Raw genomic sequence first — 20,244 nt, 5'->3', positions numbered from 1 at the left:
ATTAATTCTTCTTTAAACGTTTGGTAGAATTCCCCTGGGAAGCCATCTGGCCCTGGGCTCTTGTTTTTTTGGGCGATTTTTGATTACTGCTTCGATTTCCTTGCTGGTTATGGGTCTGTTCAGGTTTTCTATTTCTTCCTGCTTTGGTTCTGGTAGTTTATACGTGTCTAGGAATGCATCCATTTCTTCCAGATTGCCTAATTCGTTGGCATATAGGTGCTCATAATGTTCTTTTTTTTCTTTTTTAAGATTTTATTTACTTATTTGACAGAGAGAGATGCAAGAGAGGGAACACAAGCAAGGGAAGTGTGAGAGGGAGAAGCAGGCTTCCCGCCGAGCAGGGAGCCCAATGCAGGGCTCAATCCTAGGACCCTGGGATCATGACCCGAGCCGAAGGCAGATGCTTAATGGCTGAGCCACCCAGCCCGCTCATAATATGTTCTTATAATTGTTTGTATTTCTTTGGTGTTGGTTGTGATCTCTCCTCTCTCGGTCATGATTCTATTTATTTGCATCCTTTCTCTTTTCTTTTTGATAAGTCTGGTCAGGGGTTTATCGATCCTATTGATTCTTTCAAAGAACCAGCTCCTAGTTTTGCTGATCTTTTCTACTGTTCTTTTGGCTTCTGTTTCATTGATTTCTGCTCTAATCTTTATTAATTCTCCTCTCCTGCTGGGTTTAGGCTTTATTTGCTGTTTTTTTCTCCACTACCTTTAGGCGTTAGGTTAGGCTGTGCATTTGAGACCTTTCTTGTTTCTTGAGAAAGGCTTGTAGTGCTATATACTTCCCTCTTAGGACCACCTTTGCTGCATCCCAAAGGTTTTGAATAGTTGTGTTTTCATTTTCATTTGTTTCCATAAGTTTTTTAAATTCTTCTTAAATTTCCTGGTTGACCCATTCATTCTTTAGTAGGATGCTCTTTAGCCTCCATGTATCTGAGTTCTTTCCAACTTTCCTCTTGTGATTGAATTCCACTTTCAAAGCATTGTGTTCTGAAAATATGCAGGGAATGATCCCAATCTTTTGGTAATGGTTAGACCTGATTTGTGACCCAGGATGTGATCTCTTCTGGAGCATGTTCCATGTGCACTTGAGAAGAATGTGTATTCTGTTGCTTTAGGATGGAATGCTCTGAATATATCTGTGAAGTCCATCTGCTCCAGTGTGTCATGAAGGTGTTAATTTTTTAAAGTTGAAATTGTAACCTGCTATTTATTTATTTTTTAAATATTTTATTTATTTGACTAAGAGAGAGACAGCCAGTGAGAGAGGGAACACAGGCAGGGGGAGTGGGAGAGGAAGAAGCAGGCTCCCAGCGGAGGAGCCTGATGTGGGGGCACGATCCCAGGACTCTGGGATCACGCCCTGAGCCGAAGGCAGACGCTTAACGACTGAGCAACCCAGGTGCCCTGTAACCTGCTATTTAAATTCTCTTATTGTTTTCCATTAATTTTTCTGGGTATTTTTGGATATAGAACCATACCATGTGTAAACAGAAGTGGTTTACCTCTTCCTTTCCAATTTTATGACTGCAAATTCTTTGTCTTGTCTAAAACTTCCATAGCAATATGAAGCATCCATACCTTTTCCTGAATAAGTGTCAATGCTTCTATTGTTTTGTTGTTGTTGTTGTTGTTGTTGTTGTTGTATATTTTTGCTTTTGTTTTGTTTTAGTAAGCTCTCTGTCCAAACTGGACTCTGAACCCACGACCCTACAATCAGAAATCAGATGCTCTACCAACTGAGCCGGTCAGGCACCTCATATTGTTTCTTTAGTAATAAAGACATTTAACACAGGGAATTAGCTCAATACAAAACTACAGGAAGGGCTGGAGGAACAGATTCTAAAAAGCTCTTAACAATGACTCCGAAGGGTGCCTGGGTGGTACAGTTGGTTGGCAGTCTGACTTTTGGTTTCGGCTCAGGTCATAATTTCATCGTCATAAGATTAAGCCCCATGTGGGCCTCCATGCTCATTGCAGAGTCTGCTTGATATTCTCTTTGCCTCTCTCTCGGCCCCTCCCACTCGTGCTCTTTCTAAACTAAATAAATACTTAAAAATAAATTAATTAAAATAAAAATGACTCCCAGAACAAAATCACTTAACATCTTCCTGAACCTGCTGCCCAGTAGCAACAGCCAAGAGGAACAGAAAAGTAGCCTTCACTTAACTTCTTCCTTCCAAATTTTGCAGGAATGAATATTATTAAAGGGACTTAATGTGCCTCCAAAACCCTAGCAGCCAAGAGATTCAAGAAATGCAATTTTTAGCTTTCTAGTCTCTTCAGTAGAGAAAGGCACAATAGAATTTAATTTAATGGAAACTGAATAAGCTAAACAACTCTACAATTCCTTTGATCCCTCACTGAGAGATAGGAAAAATTTGTATGCATTAGTGAACTATTCAACATTTATACTCAGGATATGAAGGAATAAGTGAAAAGTAAAGACTGTCATAGCAACATAAGTAAAACAGTATAAAGAAAAACCCTTCCAGGGATGCCTGGTGGCTGAGTCATTAAGTGTCTGCCTTCGGCTCAGGTCATGATCCCAGGGTCCTGGGATCGATCCCTGCATCAGGCTCCCTGCTCGGCGGGAAGTCTGCATCTCCCTCTCCCACAACCCCTGCTTGTGTTCCCTCTCTCGCTGTGTCTCTCCCTGTCAAATAAATAAAATCTTAAAAAAAAAAAGAAAGAAAAGAAAAACACTTCCAGTTATAGAATTATGAAATCCAATTCTTATTACAGAATACAACAAAATTTTAGTTTTTAAGTGAAAAGATGCTCTTATCTCTATCACCAATGTTGTTCAATATACCTAGCTACAGTATGAATCAAACTATTAAATTTATTAGTACGGACCTTTTTATAAGGATTTCACTCATTTGTTGATCTATTTACCATGTGTCTTTCCATTCAGCAACACCAAAATCTGAAGCCTTTTGTTAAATTAGGAATCATATAAATTTCTTCAGAAAATTCTAGGTGTGGACAGTTAATATTTGAATAGTCATTAAAATTCTCTATTTATGCTTGTTCAGAAAACTCCAGTGGCAATATTTGGCTTACACTGCAAGCAAGCCCTTCCTTTAAAAATAATTTTATCTGAGAGGCAGCTTCTTAAAAGATCAGTAAAAGTATTTTCTTTTTCTTTTTTTTTTTAAAGATTTTATTTATTCGACAGAGATAGAGACAGCCAGCGAGAGAGGGAACACAAGCAGGGGGAGCGGGAGATAAGAAGCAGGCTCATAGCGGAAGAGCCTGATGTGGGGCTCGATCCCATAACGCTGGGATCATGCCCTGAGCTGAAGGCAGACACTTAACCGCTGTGCCACCCAGGCGCCCCAGTAAAAATATTTTCATACCACTTAATTATTTATTTTATACTACTTTATTATTTGATGTTCCTCTTGATATTTTTCAACTAATGTGTCTTGTGTATGATTTGAAACAGTTAAATGGAACAACCTTTAAAATGAAATATGTTTTAGAATCATCTTTCCTTCTAATTCATAAACTTGTATTTATTTTCTATGTTATACTGTTTTATTACATTTGTCACCTTAGTGTGACTAAAATGAGGGCCTTAATTATGTATGTATGTATGTATGTATATTCCCTGATTTTTGTCCTAATATGAGGCACATCATAAGAATTAAATGAAGAGTTGTAAGCTCTGTTCTTCCTGAAAATACAAAGGAAATCCTAAGAATAAATAAGATCCTTAGTAAACTTAGTGATATGAATAACTTGTTTCTTTGTTATGATTCAGAGCTCTTTGTGTGTCTGTATATGTGTACACAGTACTGTTCAGTGTTATATTTTATTTCTTCCAAATGACAATAGTAGACCTTCACCATATTAAATATTTTTCATCCAAGTGGAAAAAGTAAAAATATAAAATTATATTAAAATCAAGTTTTTCAAGGCAAATTCATAGAGACAGAAAGTAGATTAGAGGTTCCCAGTAGCTGGGGAAAATGGGGAGTTATTGCTTAATGGTTACAGAGTTTCTGTTTGTGGTGATGAAAACAGTTTTGCAAACAGCAGATGGTTGCACAACAGTATGAATGTAATTAATACCACTGAATTGTATACTTGAAAATGGGAGAAAATGGTATAATTTATATTTATATGTTACGAGTTTCTAAAATGGCTAGAATGGTAAATTTTATGTTTTATATATATTAAGCACAGTCTTAAAAAAAGTGATTATTCATTTACAAGAATGGTTAGTCCCTTAAAAATTGTTGCATTTACTTAACTAAATATAAATATTAAATATATCATAGGCTCAGACCTACATTTCTGAGCTGAGTTTACCTGAGAATTTTACAGATATATAATAAACTATAATTCATCTCTATTATGCTAGAAATTGACATACTTTCTTAATGAATAAATCATTTAAGTTATAATACATAGGCTAACCCTTTTAATTTTAGTTGAATCAAATACTTATGACACCCACTAAGCAACCAAAAATGTAAGATGGACTCCTGAAAGAAAAACAGGTGTCAGCCCTTACTGAACTGCACTGTGCTTAAAGGGAGTCTTCAACAGAGATACAATGTATACATACCAAAGCCCACATAATTATCAATAATCATGTTTATTTGCTTGAAAAGTAATAAAAACATACAATTCTCAAGAAATAAAAAGACAGTTTTAATTCCTGAAATATACAGCTCTTTTCATTTTAGAGGTAAAAAAAGAAAAAAAAACCCTTCTTATTCCCTAATTTTTTTTTCTAAGTACTCTTTAAAAGACTGTGACACAGCACAATGATATTTTATTATAGAGGTATTTTGTAAAGATATTCTTAATGTAGCTATGTTTTTGCTAATTATATGTAGAGGACTAAAAATCAGTAATAAGCCATGAAATTAAGATAACTTTAAACATATCTTTAAAAGAGGTAAATGATCATTCTTTTTTATAGTATCAAAAAGAGGATTAAGACAGGAAATTACAATTATCTTGCTAAATTTTATTTCTGATTCGTATCTGTCATTAAACATGTATTAGAACAAAGTAAACCCATAAAACAATGAATATCACATATTGTGACAATGAGGAGTCATCCAAAGAAATTGTGGCTTCAGAATATGCTATTTGGGCACAGATGATTTTATTCCTATTTCAGAAGCTTCGTTTTTCCCAAATCCAGATTATCATAACATTTAGAAATATAAAAACAAGTACTTTTATAGTTTGTTTGTTTTCTTCCCTCTTTCCAGGGAATTACGCTTATGGCTGTACCTATCAAGTTACTTATAAGCACAAGAGAAATAACAAATGCTGTATTGTTTACACCCCTCCTAGTGGTCTTAAGTTTTTGTTTGGCATAGTATTAAAAAACAAATACTTTAAACATGAAAACTCAAAAAAGTTATCTGGCAAAAAATAAAATGAACCAAACTTTATAGCTAGGAGAGGTATTATTAGATCATCTAATTCCATGCTATTCGAACTAGGGGATGTAATGCTATGTTAGAAACCATGTGAAGCCATCAGGAAAAAAAAAAAATGGAGCATTTTCTTAGAACATCTATTTTATTTAATGCTACAAGACCATATTCTGGAGTAAAATGCTTATGTATACCCTTTCCATTACAAAATATAAATCAAGTTCATGAGACACTAAATACTAACCCCAGCTGCCAACTCACTATACAATGTTGGGGGGGTGTATATATAATTTCTTAGATATTTTTTCTAATCCTCAGAATTTTCCTTTCACTTCATATCATAGCACATATACAACCTGAAGCCAAAGTCCTAGTCTAGATTCTTTTCTACAGTTTCTTAAAAATTTTAATTTTAACTTGGTTTTTGGAAGGAGTAGATAGTTCTATGAATTTTAATGCATGTTCAGATTCATGTTACTATCAATACAAGCAGAATACAGAACACTTCTATCACCCTCCACCTTCAAAATCGCTTTTACTATACCTTTGTAAGCACACATTCCCAAAATCTCTAGCCTTTGGCAACCACTCTATCAATATGTTTGTCTTTGCAAATATAGTTTATAAAGGTAATCATACATAATGTAACCGCTTGAGAAGGGTTTCTTTATTTCACTGTTCCCTTTGATAATCAAATTTTTGCAATTATCAATAGTTTATTCCTATTGTTTTTTAAACCACTTTCTTATTCCTATTTCATTTAAAAATATTTTACTTTTAATTCCAGTTAACATATAGTGTTATATTAGTTTCAGGTGTACAATATAGCCATTCAACATTTCCATACCTCACACCATGCTCATAATGATGACTGCACTCCTTATTCCCCATTGCTGTTTAACCCATCCTCCATCCCCCTCTCCTTTCTCGTTGAATAGTATTCTATATAATACATAGGATGGTGTACAGTAGCATGGTATAAACAGAAGTACCATAGTTTGTTTATATATTCAGCCACGGAAGAACTTTTGGGTTGTTTCCACTTAGGAGTGATTGTGAATAGAGTTATAAACATTTGTGTCTAGGCTCTTTTTAATTTTTTTTTTTTTTTTTTAGATTTTATTTATTTATTTGACAGAGAGAGAGAGCCAGCGAGAGAGGGAACACAAGCAGGGGAAGTGGGAGAGGAAGATGCAGGCTCCTAGCAGAGAAGCCTGATGTGGGGCTCGATCCCAGAACGCTGGGATCATGCCCTGAGCCGAAGGCAGACGCTTAACGACTGCGCCACCCAGGCGCCCCTAAATTTTTAAATGTAGGCGATTTACTATTAGAAGCCTTTTGTAAGTCAGATATTTATAAAGAATGTGACATGAAAATGCAACGTTCATAAAAGTAAGAATTTAAATATATATATATATTTTTAAAGATTTTATTTTTAAGCAATCTCTATACCCAATATGGGGCTTAAACCCACAGCCCCGAGATCAAGAATAACAGGATCTACTGATTAAGGCAGCCAGGCGCCCATAAAAAAAAATATTTTCAATGCCTCAGTTACTTCATCACTATTCAGGAATTAGCATTAAGAAGACAACTATTTATATTTATATATGAAAAAAGTAAAATAGAAAGACTGAATAATCAAACTTCCTTTAAACATGAGCATATATGATAATTTACTTAAAAACCTAGAAAGGTGAGACTTCCAAGGACAATGGTGGTATAGAAGGATCCAAAGCTCACCTTGACCCAGGGACACAACTAGATAACACCCACACAAGTAAATGATCCAAACAATGGCAGAACAGCCCCTCTACAGCTAAATATAGAGAAGAGGCCATATAGAAGAGCACAGGAAGGGCAAAGATGTGGTCTGGAGCCAAACGACCTATGGGACTGTCCACTAGAGAAACGCAGTGGGTACAAAGAGGAGAAAGAAACAGACCTTCACCCCGGGCACCCCAAGCATAGGGAACCCTCATTTAACATTTGGCTTTGAAAACCTGAGGGTCCCAACAACCATCTGGAACTTTAAAAACCACTGGGTTCCACTCCGGGAGAGCTAGGAGGGCAGAGTCCCTGCCCTTAAAGAGACAGCACAACAAATAGGCCAGCTGAGAACAGGATAGAATCAGCAGTTTGAAAAATGCCTGATATATATGGGAGGGAGACTTATTTACAAATCTCAGAGCCTGAGGGATCTATGGGAGACCTCACCAGGAAAATAAAAGAGCTGGCAGGTGCTATTTCCCTCTCCCACCCCCTGCCTAAATACATGGACTCCTGTGGGAACCAGCATGGTGCTACACTCTCCACCTAGTTTGCTAACATCACATCCCACCCCCACATGCTTCTGTGGATCTGCCCCCTCTTGCTGTCCTGGGCAGGAATTTTGGGAGGCTGCAGCCCCACTCCCACAATGGACCAGTGTGGAACTTGCTGGCACTGGGTGCTCTGCCCCTGTTCTCCTGTAGACCTGCCCCCTCCAACACGACTTTGTCCAGTCCCCACCCAAAGCACTGCCACAAGCCTGACAGTGTGCAACAGCACCCACAGGGGCCAGCACCACTCCAAAGTGACTCCTGCCCCAGGGAGAGGGGAAGATAAGCACTCACAACAGTACAACTGCAGCCCCAACAATGCACTAGGGCAGACTTCTGGTCTTACTGCAGGCATTTCCCATCAACAAAAACTCAAGAGAACGACACAGGGAAAATGCCCTACAGTTCGGTGCTATGGCATCTCTGGCAAACATCTGGTCTAACTCAACTGCAGCCCAACATGGGCCCAACTGGCCCACTAACAACATAGGAACCAAACACTGCCCACAAGAGGCAAAGAGAGGCATTGCAGATGGCTGGACTGAAGGAAAATGTGGCTTAGACACTATAGTAGGGCACACACATATACCTAAAACATGATGGGGAAAGGAGTAAAGAAAGTGTTCAAACTTAAGTGACCATCACCTTAATATAGACCACTATATGGATATATGGATAATGGTAACCACTGATCAAAAACTTTTAACAGATATGCAAAAAACAAAGAGAAAGGAATCCAAGTAGATCACTAATGAAAGCCAGCAAAGTGTAAGAGAGCAAGAGAAGAAAGGAACAGAGAACAACAACAACAAAAACCCCATAAAACAAGTAACAACATGGCAATAAGTACATATTTATCAATAACTACTTTGGATGTAAATGGACTAAATGCTCTAATCAAAAGGGTGACAGAATGGATAAAAAAAAAAAAAAAAAAGCAAGACCCATCTATACTGTCTACAAGACACTCATTTCAGACCTAAAGACACATGTAGATTGAAAGTGAAGGGATATAAAAGCATTTATCATGCAAATAGAAGTGAAAAGAAAGCCAGGGTAGCAATATTTTTTTAAAATAAAGAAAGTAACATGAGACAAAGAAGGAAACTATACAATCATAAAGGGAATGATCCAACAAGAAGATATAACGATTATAAATATCTACGCACCCAACGTGGGAGCACCCAAATACACACAGCAGATAATAACCAACATAAAGAAATTGACAGTAAAACAATAATAGTAGGTGACTTTAATACCCCACTTATATCAATGGAAAGATCATCCAAACAGAAAATCAACAAGGAAACAGTGGCTTTCAATGACACATTGATCCAGATGGATTAAAAGATATATTCAGAACATTCCATCCTAACATAGCAGAATACAGATTCATTTCAAGTGCACATGGAATATTCTCCAGGATAGATCATATTTTGGGTCACAAAATAAGTCTTAAAAAAAAAGGTGGAAGTCATATATGTATCTTTTGTGATCACAACTCTATGAAACTAGACATCAACCACAAGAAAAAATCTGGAAAGAACATAACTACAAGGAGGTTAAATAACATACTACTGGGGCATCTGGGTGGCTCAGCCGTTAAGCGTCTGCCTTCGGCTCAGGTCATGATCCCAGGGTCCTAGGACTGAGCCCCACATTGGGCTCCCTGCTCGGCGGGAAGCCTGCTTCTCCCTCTCACACTCCCCTTGCTTGTGTTCCCTCTCTCACTGTCTCTCTCTGTCAAATAAATAAATAAAATCTTTAAAAAATAATAATAAAAAATAAAAGTAAAATAACATACTACTAAACATTTGAATGAGTCAATGAATAAATCAAAGAGGAAATAAAAAAATACATGGAGACAAATGAAAATTAAAATACAATGATCCAAAATCTTTGGGATGGAGTAAAAGCTGTTCCAAGAGGGAATTTTATAGCAATACAGGCTTACCTCAAGGAGCAAGAAAAATCTCAAATGAACAACCTAACCTTAGCACCTAAAAGGTGCTAGAAAAAGAAAAACAAAACCCAAATCCATTAGAAGGAAGAAATAATAAAAATTAAATGAAATAGAAACTAAATTGATCAATCAATCAATGAAATCAGGAGCTGGTTCTTTGAAAAGATCAACAAAATTGATAGATCTTTAGCTAAATTCATCCAAGAACAAAGAGAGGACTCAAAAAATATCAGAAATGAATGGTGAGAAATAACAAGCAATATCACAGAAATAAAAAGGACTGTGTAAGAGATTACAAAATTTGTATGCCAGCAAATTGAACAACCTGGAAGAAATGGATAAATTCTTAGAAACGTCTAACCTCCCGAAACTGAACCAAAAAAATTAAGAAATAGGTTTACCAGCAATGAAATCGAATGAGTAATCAAAAAACTCCCAAGAAAGGAAAGTCCAGGACAAACTGGCTTAGCTAAGGTTAATTCTACCAAACATTTAAAGAAAGTTAATAACTATTCCTTTCAAAATACTGCAAAAAATAGAAGAGGAAGTATAGTTTCTAAATTCATTTCTATAAGGCCTGTATTACCTTGATACCAAAACCAGATAAAGAGACTACAAAAAAAAAAAGAGAGAGAGAGAGAGAGAGAGAGAGAGCTACAAGCCAGTATCTCTGATGAACATAGATGCAAAAAATGTTCAACAAAATATTAGCAAATCCAATCCATAAATACATTTAAAAACTCACCCACCACGATTAAGTGGGATGTATTCCCAGGATGCAAGGAAGGCTCAGTACTCACAAATTAATCAATGTGATCTGTCACGTCAACCAAAGAAAGGATAAAAACCATAGGATCATTTCAATAGATACAAAAAAAGCATCTGACAAAATACAACATCAATTCATGATGAAAACCCTTAACAAAGTAGGTTTACAGGGAACATATCTCAACATAATAAAGGCCACAAATGAAAAACCTGAAGCTAACATTGCATTCAACAGTGAAGAACTGAGAGCATTTCTCCTAAGTCTGGGAACAAGACAAGGACGTCCACTCTCACCACTTTTATTCAACTTATTACTGGAAGTCCTAGCCACAGAAAACATACACACAAAAGCAAAAATAAAAGGCATCCGAATTGGTAAGGAAGAAGTAAAACTCTCACTATTGGGGCACCTGAGTGGCTGAGTCAGTTAAGCGTCTGTCTTCAGCTCAGGTCATGATCCCAGGATGCTGGGAATTGAGCCCCCGCAGCAGGCTCCCTGCTCCTCTCTCTCCCTCTGCCCCACCCCCACCCCAATGCCCACTAATGCTCTCTCTCTTGCTCTGCACTCTCCCTCAAATAAATAATCTAAAAAACAAAAAAAAAAACCTCTATTTTCAGATGGCATGATACTACATATAGAAAACCCTAAAGACTCCACCAACAAACTACTAGAATTGAATAATGAATTCAGTAAAATCAATATACAGAAATCCATTGCATTTCTATACACTAATAATGAAGCAGCAGAAAAGGAAATTAAGAAAACAATCCCATATACAACTGCACCAAAAATAATAAAATGCCTAGGAATAAACTTAACCAAGGAGATGAAAGACTCTACTCTGAAAACTATAAAACACTGATGAAAGAAACTGAAAACAACACAAACAAGTGGAAAGATATTCCATACTCATGGATTAGAAGAACAAATATTGTTAAAATGTCCATACTTCCCAAAGCAATCTACAGATGTAATGCAATCCCTATCAAAATACCAACAACATTTTTCACTGAACTAGAACAAATAATCTTAAAATTTGTATGGAACCACAAGAGACCTTGAATAGCCAAAGAAGTCTTGAAGAAGAACACAACTGGAGGTATCACAATGCCAGATATCAGGATCTACTACAAACCTATAGTAATCAAAACAGTATGGTACTGGCACAGAAATAGACACATGGAACAAAAGAACAGAAGACACAGCCCAGAAATAAACCCACAGGCACATGGTCAATTAATCTTGGACAAAGGAGGTGATAATATGCAATGGGAAGAAGACAGTCTCTTCAACAAATGGTGTTGGGAAAACTGGGCAGCTACATGCGAAAGAGTGAAACTGGACCACTTTCTCACACCATACACAAAAACAAACTCAAAATGCATTAAGGACCTAAATGTGAGACTTGAAACTATAAAAATCCTAGAAGAGAACACAGGCAGTGACTTCTCTGACATCGGCCATAGCAGCATCTTCCTAGATATGTCTCCTGACGCAAGGGAGACAAAAGCAAAAATAAACTATTGGGACTACATCAAAATAAAAAGCTTCTGCATGGTGAATGGAACAATCAACAAAACTAAAAGGCAACCTACCAAATGGGGAAGATATCTGTAAATGACATATCTGATAAAGGGTTAGTAACCAAAATATATAAGGAACTGATATATCCCAACACCAAAAAGGCCAAAAAATCCAATTTAAAAAATCGACAGAATACATGAAGACACATTTCCCCAAAGAAGACATCGATGGCCAAAAGACATATGAAAAGATACTCGACATCTCTAATCATCAGGGAAATGTAAATCAAAACCACAATGAGATATCATGTCATACCTGTCAGAATGGCTAACATCCACAACACAAGAAACAACAGGTGTTGGCCAGGATGTGGAGAAAAAGGAACCCTGTGCACCAGTGGTGGGAATGCAAACTGGTGCAATCACTGTGGAAAACAGTATGGAGGTTTTTAAAAATAGAACTACCCTACCATCCAGTAACTGAACTACTGGGTATTTACCCTCAAAATACAAAAACAATAATCCAAAGGGATACATACACTCCTATGTTTATTGCAGCATTATTTACAATAGCCAACTTATGGAAGCAATCCCAGTGTCCATCAGTAGATGAATGGATAAAGAAGATGTGGTATATATATACAATGGAATTTTACTGAACCATAAAAAAGAACGACATCTTGCCATGTGCAAAGACCTGGATGGAATTCTAGAATATAATGCTAAGTGAAATAAGTCAGTTAGAGAAAGACAAATACCATACGATTTCACTCACATGTGGAATTTAACAAACAAAACAAAGAAAAAAAGAGAAAAACAGAACAAAACAAAAGATAGTCTTACTATAGAGAGTAAACTGTTGGTTACCAGAGGGGAGATGGCTGGAGGATGGGTGAAATAGGTGAAGGAAATTAAGAGTATGTTAACCATGATGAGCACTGAAGAATGTACAGAATTGTTGAATCGCTATATTGTACACCTGAAACTAATATAACACTGTATATTAACTATACTGGAATTTAAAAAATCTAGAAAGGAAATGGTAAATAATCAGGCCATTATTACCTCTTCCTATGCTCATGGCATATTTCAATAATCAATCAAGACACACTTTGATTTTGAACTTTGATGTGGTCTCCGAATGTTCAATGCACAGCTCTAGGCTGCCACTACTACATAATCAAGAGTTGGGACTCCAGTTGCAACAAATGTTTCCTTTCCTATTTAGGAGAAATTATTCTCAACAAACTACAATCCCTATAAAATTATTTTAACTTTATAGAAAAAAAAAATCCCATTCTTAATCCTGGCCTATCTTCAAATGTGTGTTTTTCCACAAGACAGAGCAAGAGAGACTGATGGGCAGTTCTGGGCAGACTTCTTTACCAGAACAAAACCCAAAATATACAGGGAAAGGAGCCTAATCTTGGAAAAAGAAGAAGGAGGAAGAGGAGAAAGAGGAAGAGTAGGGAAGAGGTTACAGTCTGTTGAAAAATTGTTAAAATATTATTTGTCACCCACTATACTGAGCTATTCTTCCAGTTTTGTTGTCTGATACTTATTTGATATTAAATTTGTGTTTTTAATGTCTTCAAGCTACCTATTTGTTAGACATCCATGTTAGATTCTAATAGCGTAAGTACATACTTGGATTCCTTTCCTATATTCCAGACACATAAAAATGGCAGATAAAATCTTAAGGAAATGTGGAAAAAATGGCAATGTGGAACCCAGCTTCCTCACCCCCTCAGAAAGATCAAGGACCAGACAGCTATCCATGAACAAAATCAGCTCCGGAACACCTCTAGAGTCCACTTAAAAAGTTTCAGCAACACAGTGGCACAAAACAGAATAATTACACAAAAAAAGGAAGACAACTTTATTTTGCCTGCATCATCCCATCCCCCAAGTTGGCATTGTTCAGCACCAAAAAGGAACTTCTAAATAGGAAAGGAAAAGAAGGATGAGCAACCAGCTTCTCCAGCCCTTTGGGGCACTGTGTGAAGGTACTGCTTTGGTTTCACCCCACCCAGATCAGCAAAGCTGACACATTAGGAGATAGTTAGGTATAAGGAAGAAAGGCAGAGCCTACTATTAATAGACACACGGTGGGAAGTGATCTAGGTTCAGAGATCTGCTCTGTAGACAAACAGCAGATTTCAGCACGGACAATGTCAATAGCTAGCACTGTCTTCAAAGACTATCAGGCAAATTTCACCAGATTTTACCCCACAGGAATTAGTGTCTACTAAGAACAGCCCACTGCAGCTGCACAAGTATAAGACGCTAGTTGACTGAATCCCTTCTCATCCCTGCCGGAGTCTGGTAGCTTGAGCTTCTGTAGCTGTGTAAGTGCAAGATACCAGCCTAGGCCTACCTGGCTGACCCCCACTGCCATGTTCAGAGGTAGCCCTTTCAGCTGTGCAGCTATAATCACTGGCCTGATGCCCGTTAACAGCCCCCACTACAGTACACATGCCTTTGGTGGGGTGGGGGGGGGGTGATGGTGGTGCATGTACCCACAGGTGAGCACACAGACAAACAGGGTCTTACAGCTGCTTGTGGGCCCAGATCAAGTCTGGCCTCTTGTCACTACAGCTAGCATCATGGTACTCACTTTTAGCTAACCCTTCCAGCTGGGCACCTGCACGCCCGGAAGGGGCACCTGCACGTCCCAGCCTGACCCCCGTCACTGCCCCCAAATACAGTGTGCACACTTGAAGCGAGCAGCCACAGGACAGCACACCTCTCTACAGGGCCTCTGCACTTGCCAGTAAGCCCATAATTGGCCCTGGCCCTTATCCACCCTGGCCCTCATCACTATGAGTATGTCTGCAACTGACCCCTATCGCTACATAGGCACCCACAGCTGACTCCTACCGCTGAGTGTGTGCATACCACTGACTCTGCTCCTCACCACTACTTGCCCTGGGTGCTGGACCCAGAAGGGCTTGCTGAGGACGCCAACAGACCTTGCTGCCACTGCTTGCCAAGGACCACACAGTTGCCAACATAATGGACCTCAGCAGCCTGAACCAAAGAAACATCATGTCCTTGCTGGACCTGGTACTGGCACATACCCCCACACTTGGCACCCTGTACCACTAGAATCAAGGTAACATGATCCAGCAAGTCCCCACCCACAGGTGAAAGGCTTCCTTTATCAAAGTCAGTCCATAAAGTCTGAAAGAAGTAACTGCTTCTTCAAATGTACACATACATATGCAGGGCTACAGGCACCATCTATAATCAGGGAAACCTATTTCCACTAAAGGAATACAGTGAATTCTTCCAGGAATGGCCTCACAAAGAATTCAAAATAATTATTCTACAGATGCTCAGAGAGCTACAAGAGAAGAGAGAAACAATTACGCAGTATCAAGAGAACAACAAAAGAACAAAATGAGAAGTTCAACAAGAGATAAAAACACAAAAAGAACCAAAAATTTTGGAACTGAAGAATACAATGACTTAACTAAAGTATTTAGAGAGCTTCAATAGTAGAACTGAACAAGCAGGAGAGAGATTTAGAAGTGAGAGCAATTAAAATTATCCAATCATAGGAGCAAAAAGAAAAAATAATGAAAAGGAATGAAGAAAGCCTCCGGTACGAATGGGACACCATCAAAATAAAATAATGTATGCATCAGTGCAGTGCTAGAAAGGGAAGAGAAGGATAAAGGGACAGAAAGCTTATTTAAAGAAATAATGGTTGAAAATTTCCCAAATCTGGGGTGATATCTAGACATCCAAGTTTGTGATGCCAATAGGCTGCCTCAAAATTGCAATATAAAATAGTCTCCTCCAAGATATGTAATAATAAAGCTGTCAAAAACTGAAGAGAAAAATTTTGAAGCAGTAAGAGAAAAAGAAAATTCTCTCATAAAAGGGAACCCCAATAAAGCCATCAATGGACTTTTCAGAGACCTTGAGACCAGAAGAGAACAGGATGGCATATTCAAAATGTTAAAAAAAAAAAAAAAAAGGAAAGAAAGAAAGAAAGAAAAAGAAACTGCCGACCAAGAAACTTTACACAGTAAACCTGTCCTTCAGAAATGAAGGTGAAATACTTTCCCTAGTAAAGAACAGCTGAGCAAATTAATCACCACTAAACCTGTGTTACAAGAAATGCTGGAAGGGGTTCTTCAACCTGAAGAAAAAGGATGCTAATTCCTATCAAGAAAACACAAGAACATATACGACATACTGGTAAAGGTAAGCATATAGCCAAATTTAGATACCCTAATACTGTAATATAGTGATGTGTTAACTACTTAATCTAGTACAAAGGTTAAAGGACAAAGGTATTTAAAATAGGTATTAGTTTCAACAAGTTGTTAAGGGATACACAAAACAAAAAGATGTAAATCATGACATCAAAAAACATAAAAGGGGAAGGGAGCAAAAGGATAGAGTTTTTGTATATGATCAAAGTTAAATTGTTAGCATAAAATAGACTATGACATTTTATGTAAGCTTAATGGTAAACACAAAGCAAAAACCTATAGTTAATATCCAAAAACATAAAGAGAAGAAAATCAAAGCATACTACAAATGAAAATTATTAATCTACAAAAATAGGCAGTGAGAAAGAAAAAAAGGAATAATGAAACTAAAAAACAGCCAGAAAACAATAAGATGGCATTAGCAGGTTGATATCTATCAATAATTACTCTAAATGTAAATGGAGTACATTCTCCAATCAGAAGGCATAAAGTGGCTGGATGGACAAAAAACCAACACCCAACTATATGCTGTTTACAGGAGACTCACTTTAGCTTTAAGGACACACATAGGCTCAAAGTGAAGGGATGGCAAAAAAATATTCCACATAAGTGGAAACCAAAAGAGAGCAGGGGTAGCTATACAGTTGACCCTTGAACCACACAGGTTTGAACTGTGCAGGTCCACTTACATGTGATTTATTTTATAAACACAGTATCATAATGTTTTCTCTTCCTTATGATTTCTTAACATTTTCTTTTCTCTGGTTTATTGTAAGACTACAGTATATAATACATATAACATACAAAATATGTCTTGAGTCTTCATGTTACTGGTAAGGATTCTGGTCAACAGTAGGTTATTAGTTAAGTTTTGGGGGAGTCAAAAGTTATATGTGGATTTTCAACTTTGTCAGGGGTCAGTGCCCCTAAATCCCACTTGTTCAAGGACCAACTGTACTTATATCAAACAAAATAGACTTACAGCCCAAAACGATAACATGAGATGAAAATGGTCATTATGTAATAACGAGAGGGGGTTCATTCATCAAGAAGATGTAGCAATCTTAAATATATACGCACTTAACATTAGAGCACCTAAATATATTAAGTAAACACTATCAGGTTTGAAGGGACAAATAGACAATACTGCAATAGCAATATACTATAATATACTATAACATACAGTATACTATAATACCCCATTTTCAATAATGGATAGATTATCCAGATAGAAAATCAACAAGGAAAGTTGGACTTGAACCATACGCCAAATGGAACAGACGTATACAGAAAATTCCATCCAAGAGAAATAGAATACACATTCTTCTCAAGTGCACAAGGAACACTTCTCAGGATACATCACATGATAGGTCACAAAGTAAGTTATAGCAAATTTAAGACTGAAATCATACCAAGCATCTTTTCTGACTATAATGGTATGAAAATAAGAATCAATAAGAGGAAAAAAACTGGAAAATTCTTAAATACAGGGCGATTAAACAACATGCTCCTGAATAACCAATGGATAAAAAACTAAATCAAAAGAGAAATCAGGAACTCTCTTGAAACAAACAAAAATGGAACCACAACATATCAAAACCTAAGGGATATTGCAAAGTCAGTTCTAAGAAGGAAGTTTACAGAGCTAAATGCCTACAGTAAGAAACAAGAAAAATCTAATAATAAAAACAAGAAGACCTCAAAACAAACAACCTTATACCTCAAGGAACTAGAAAAAGAAAAATAAACTAAGCCCCAAATTAGCGGAAGAAATGAAATAACAAATATCAGAGCAGAAATAAAGAAGTACAGACCAGAAAAACAATACAAAAGATCCATAAAACTAGGAGCTGCTTTTTTGAAAATATAAATAAAAGTGACAAAACTTTAGCTAGACTAAGTCACTGAGTGGAGAAAATCAAACCTTTGCGCACTGTTGGTGGAAATGTAAATTGGTACAACTATCATGGAAATCAGTACCCAAGTTCCTCAAAAAATTAAAAATAGAACTACCATATGTTCCAGCATTCTGATTTCTGGGTAGATATCTAAAGGAGACAAAAACAGGATCTCAAAAAGGTTATCTGTACCAGCATGTTCAGTAGCATTATTTATAATAGCTAATATATGGCAACTTGGTGCCTTAAAAACGCAAATATATAGTTCTGCATGTCAGAAGCTTGAAATGAGTTTTTCAAGATTTGTTTTATACATGTATAAAATATATATTTTTTATATTTAAATATATTTATATATTTAATGTATATTTAATATATATATATGTATTTTTTTTTTAGAGAGAGAGAGCTCGTTTGGGGGGGCAGAGGAAGAGAGAGAATCTTTTTTTTTTCTTTTAAAGATTTTATTTATTTATTTATTTGACAGAGATAGAGACAGCCAGCGAGAGAGGGAACACAAGCAGAGGGAGTGGGAGAGGAAGAAGCAGGCCCACAGCGGAGGAGCCTGATGTGGGGCTCGATCCCAGGACACCGGGATCACGCCCTGAGCTGAAGGCAGACGCTTAACTGCTGTGCCACCCAGGTGCCCCGAGAGAGAGAGAATCTTAAGCAGGCTCTATACCCAGAGCGGAGCCCAACATAGGGCTTGATCTCATGACCCTGAGATCATGACCTGAGCTGAAATCGAGTTGGATGCTTAACTGACTGAGCCATCCAGGCGCCCCTAAAAAGTTTTATTTTTAAATAATTTCTACACCCAATGTGGTGCTTGAACTCACAACCCTGAGATCAAGAGCCAAATGCTCTACCAACTGAGCCAGCCAGGCAACCCTGAAATGAGTTTTATAGGGCTAAAATTAAGGTGTTAACATATCTATTTCCTTTTGGGGGCTTTGAGGAAGAATCTGCTTGCTGCTTCTTCCAGCTTCTGGAAACTGCCAGTAAACCTTTGTTCCTGGTCACATTACTCCAATCTCTGCTTTGTTGCCCCATTGCTACCATCTCTTGCCTACATCTTAAAAAAACTAACCTAGGATAATTGCCCATCTCAAGATCTTTAACTGAATTACATTTGCAAGTCCCTTTTGCCATGTAATGTAACATTTTTTAGGTTCTAGAAACTAGGATGTTAAGATCCACAGTAGTCACCCAGCCACTGGCAACCACTGCTGTTAGTTCTGTCCCCAAAGTTTTACCTTTTTTCAGAATGTCATATAAGTGCAATTACTACAGTATGTAGCCTTTGGAATCTGGCTTCTTCGTCTAAGTATAATGGTTATGAAATTCATCCAGGTCACTGCATTAATCAGTAGTTCATTCCCTTGCATTGCTGAGAAATATTCCATCCCATGGACATTCCATACTTTGTTTATCCATTCACAAGTTGAAGGATATTTGTGTTGTTTCCAGTTTTTGACAAGTATGAATAAAACTGATAAAAACTCCCATGTGTGTTTTTTTTTGTGGGAAGTAGTTTTCATTCTCTTGGGTAAATACCTAGCAATAAGATTGCTAGGTTGCATGGTTAGCATGTTTAACTTTCTAAGAAACTGCCAAACTGCACTCCCATGTGCCTCTACCCCTTATATCTTTTCTGATGCACATAAGTTACCCACTGCATAAACAAAGAAAAAGTGTTCATGAAGAAAAAGTGGAGGAAATAGTTTTTGGTTAGACAACACTGTTTACCAAAGTGCTGCAATGAATTCTCAATAGAGAAAGACAGAAATAAAAATAGGAAAACACATTTACAAGATAGGACAGATAGTTCTAAAGACTACAACATATATCTAAGAATAATTCTAGAAATTACTTAAGAGAATAATAGAGGAGAAATATTCAATAGACAATAGCTGGAAAATATCCAGAATTGAGGAGATATTAAATCCACAGATTGATAATGTACAGGCAGAATGAAGAGTCTTACCCAGACACATTATGATAAAAATAGTAAGGATAGTAAGGATAATGAGAAAATCTTAAATCTACCAGAAAGAATAGATTACCTAAAAGAATGAAAATTAAGACTGAAAAAACATTTTACCAACAATAGCAGAAGCTAGAGGACATAAAT

General features: G+C 37.1%; 1 protein-coding gene across 1 annotated transcript in view; it reads right to left on the bottom strand.

Annotated features, from left to right (window-relative positions):
- BAZ2B (bromodomain adjacent to zinc finger domain 2B) overlaps positions 1-20,244 on the bottom strand; it is a 404,062-nt gene that overhangs the window by 351,420 nt on the left and 32,398 nt on the right. The window lies entirely within an intron of this gene.

The sequence above is a fragment of the Ursus maritimus genome, unplaced genomic scaffold, assembly GCF_017311325.1.
Source record: "Ursus maritimus isolate PB19 unplaced genomic scaffold, ASM1731132v1 scaffold_1, whole genome shotgun sequence".
Classification (NCBI taxonomy): domain Eukaryota; kingdom Metazoa; phylum Chordata; class Mammalia; order Carnivora; family Ursidae; genus Ursus; species Ursus maritimus.
This window is presented reverse-complemented; position numbering and strand designations above follow the sequence as displayed.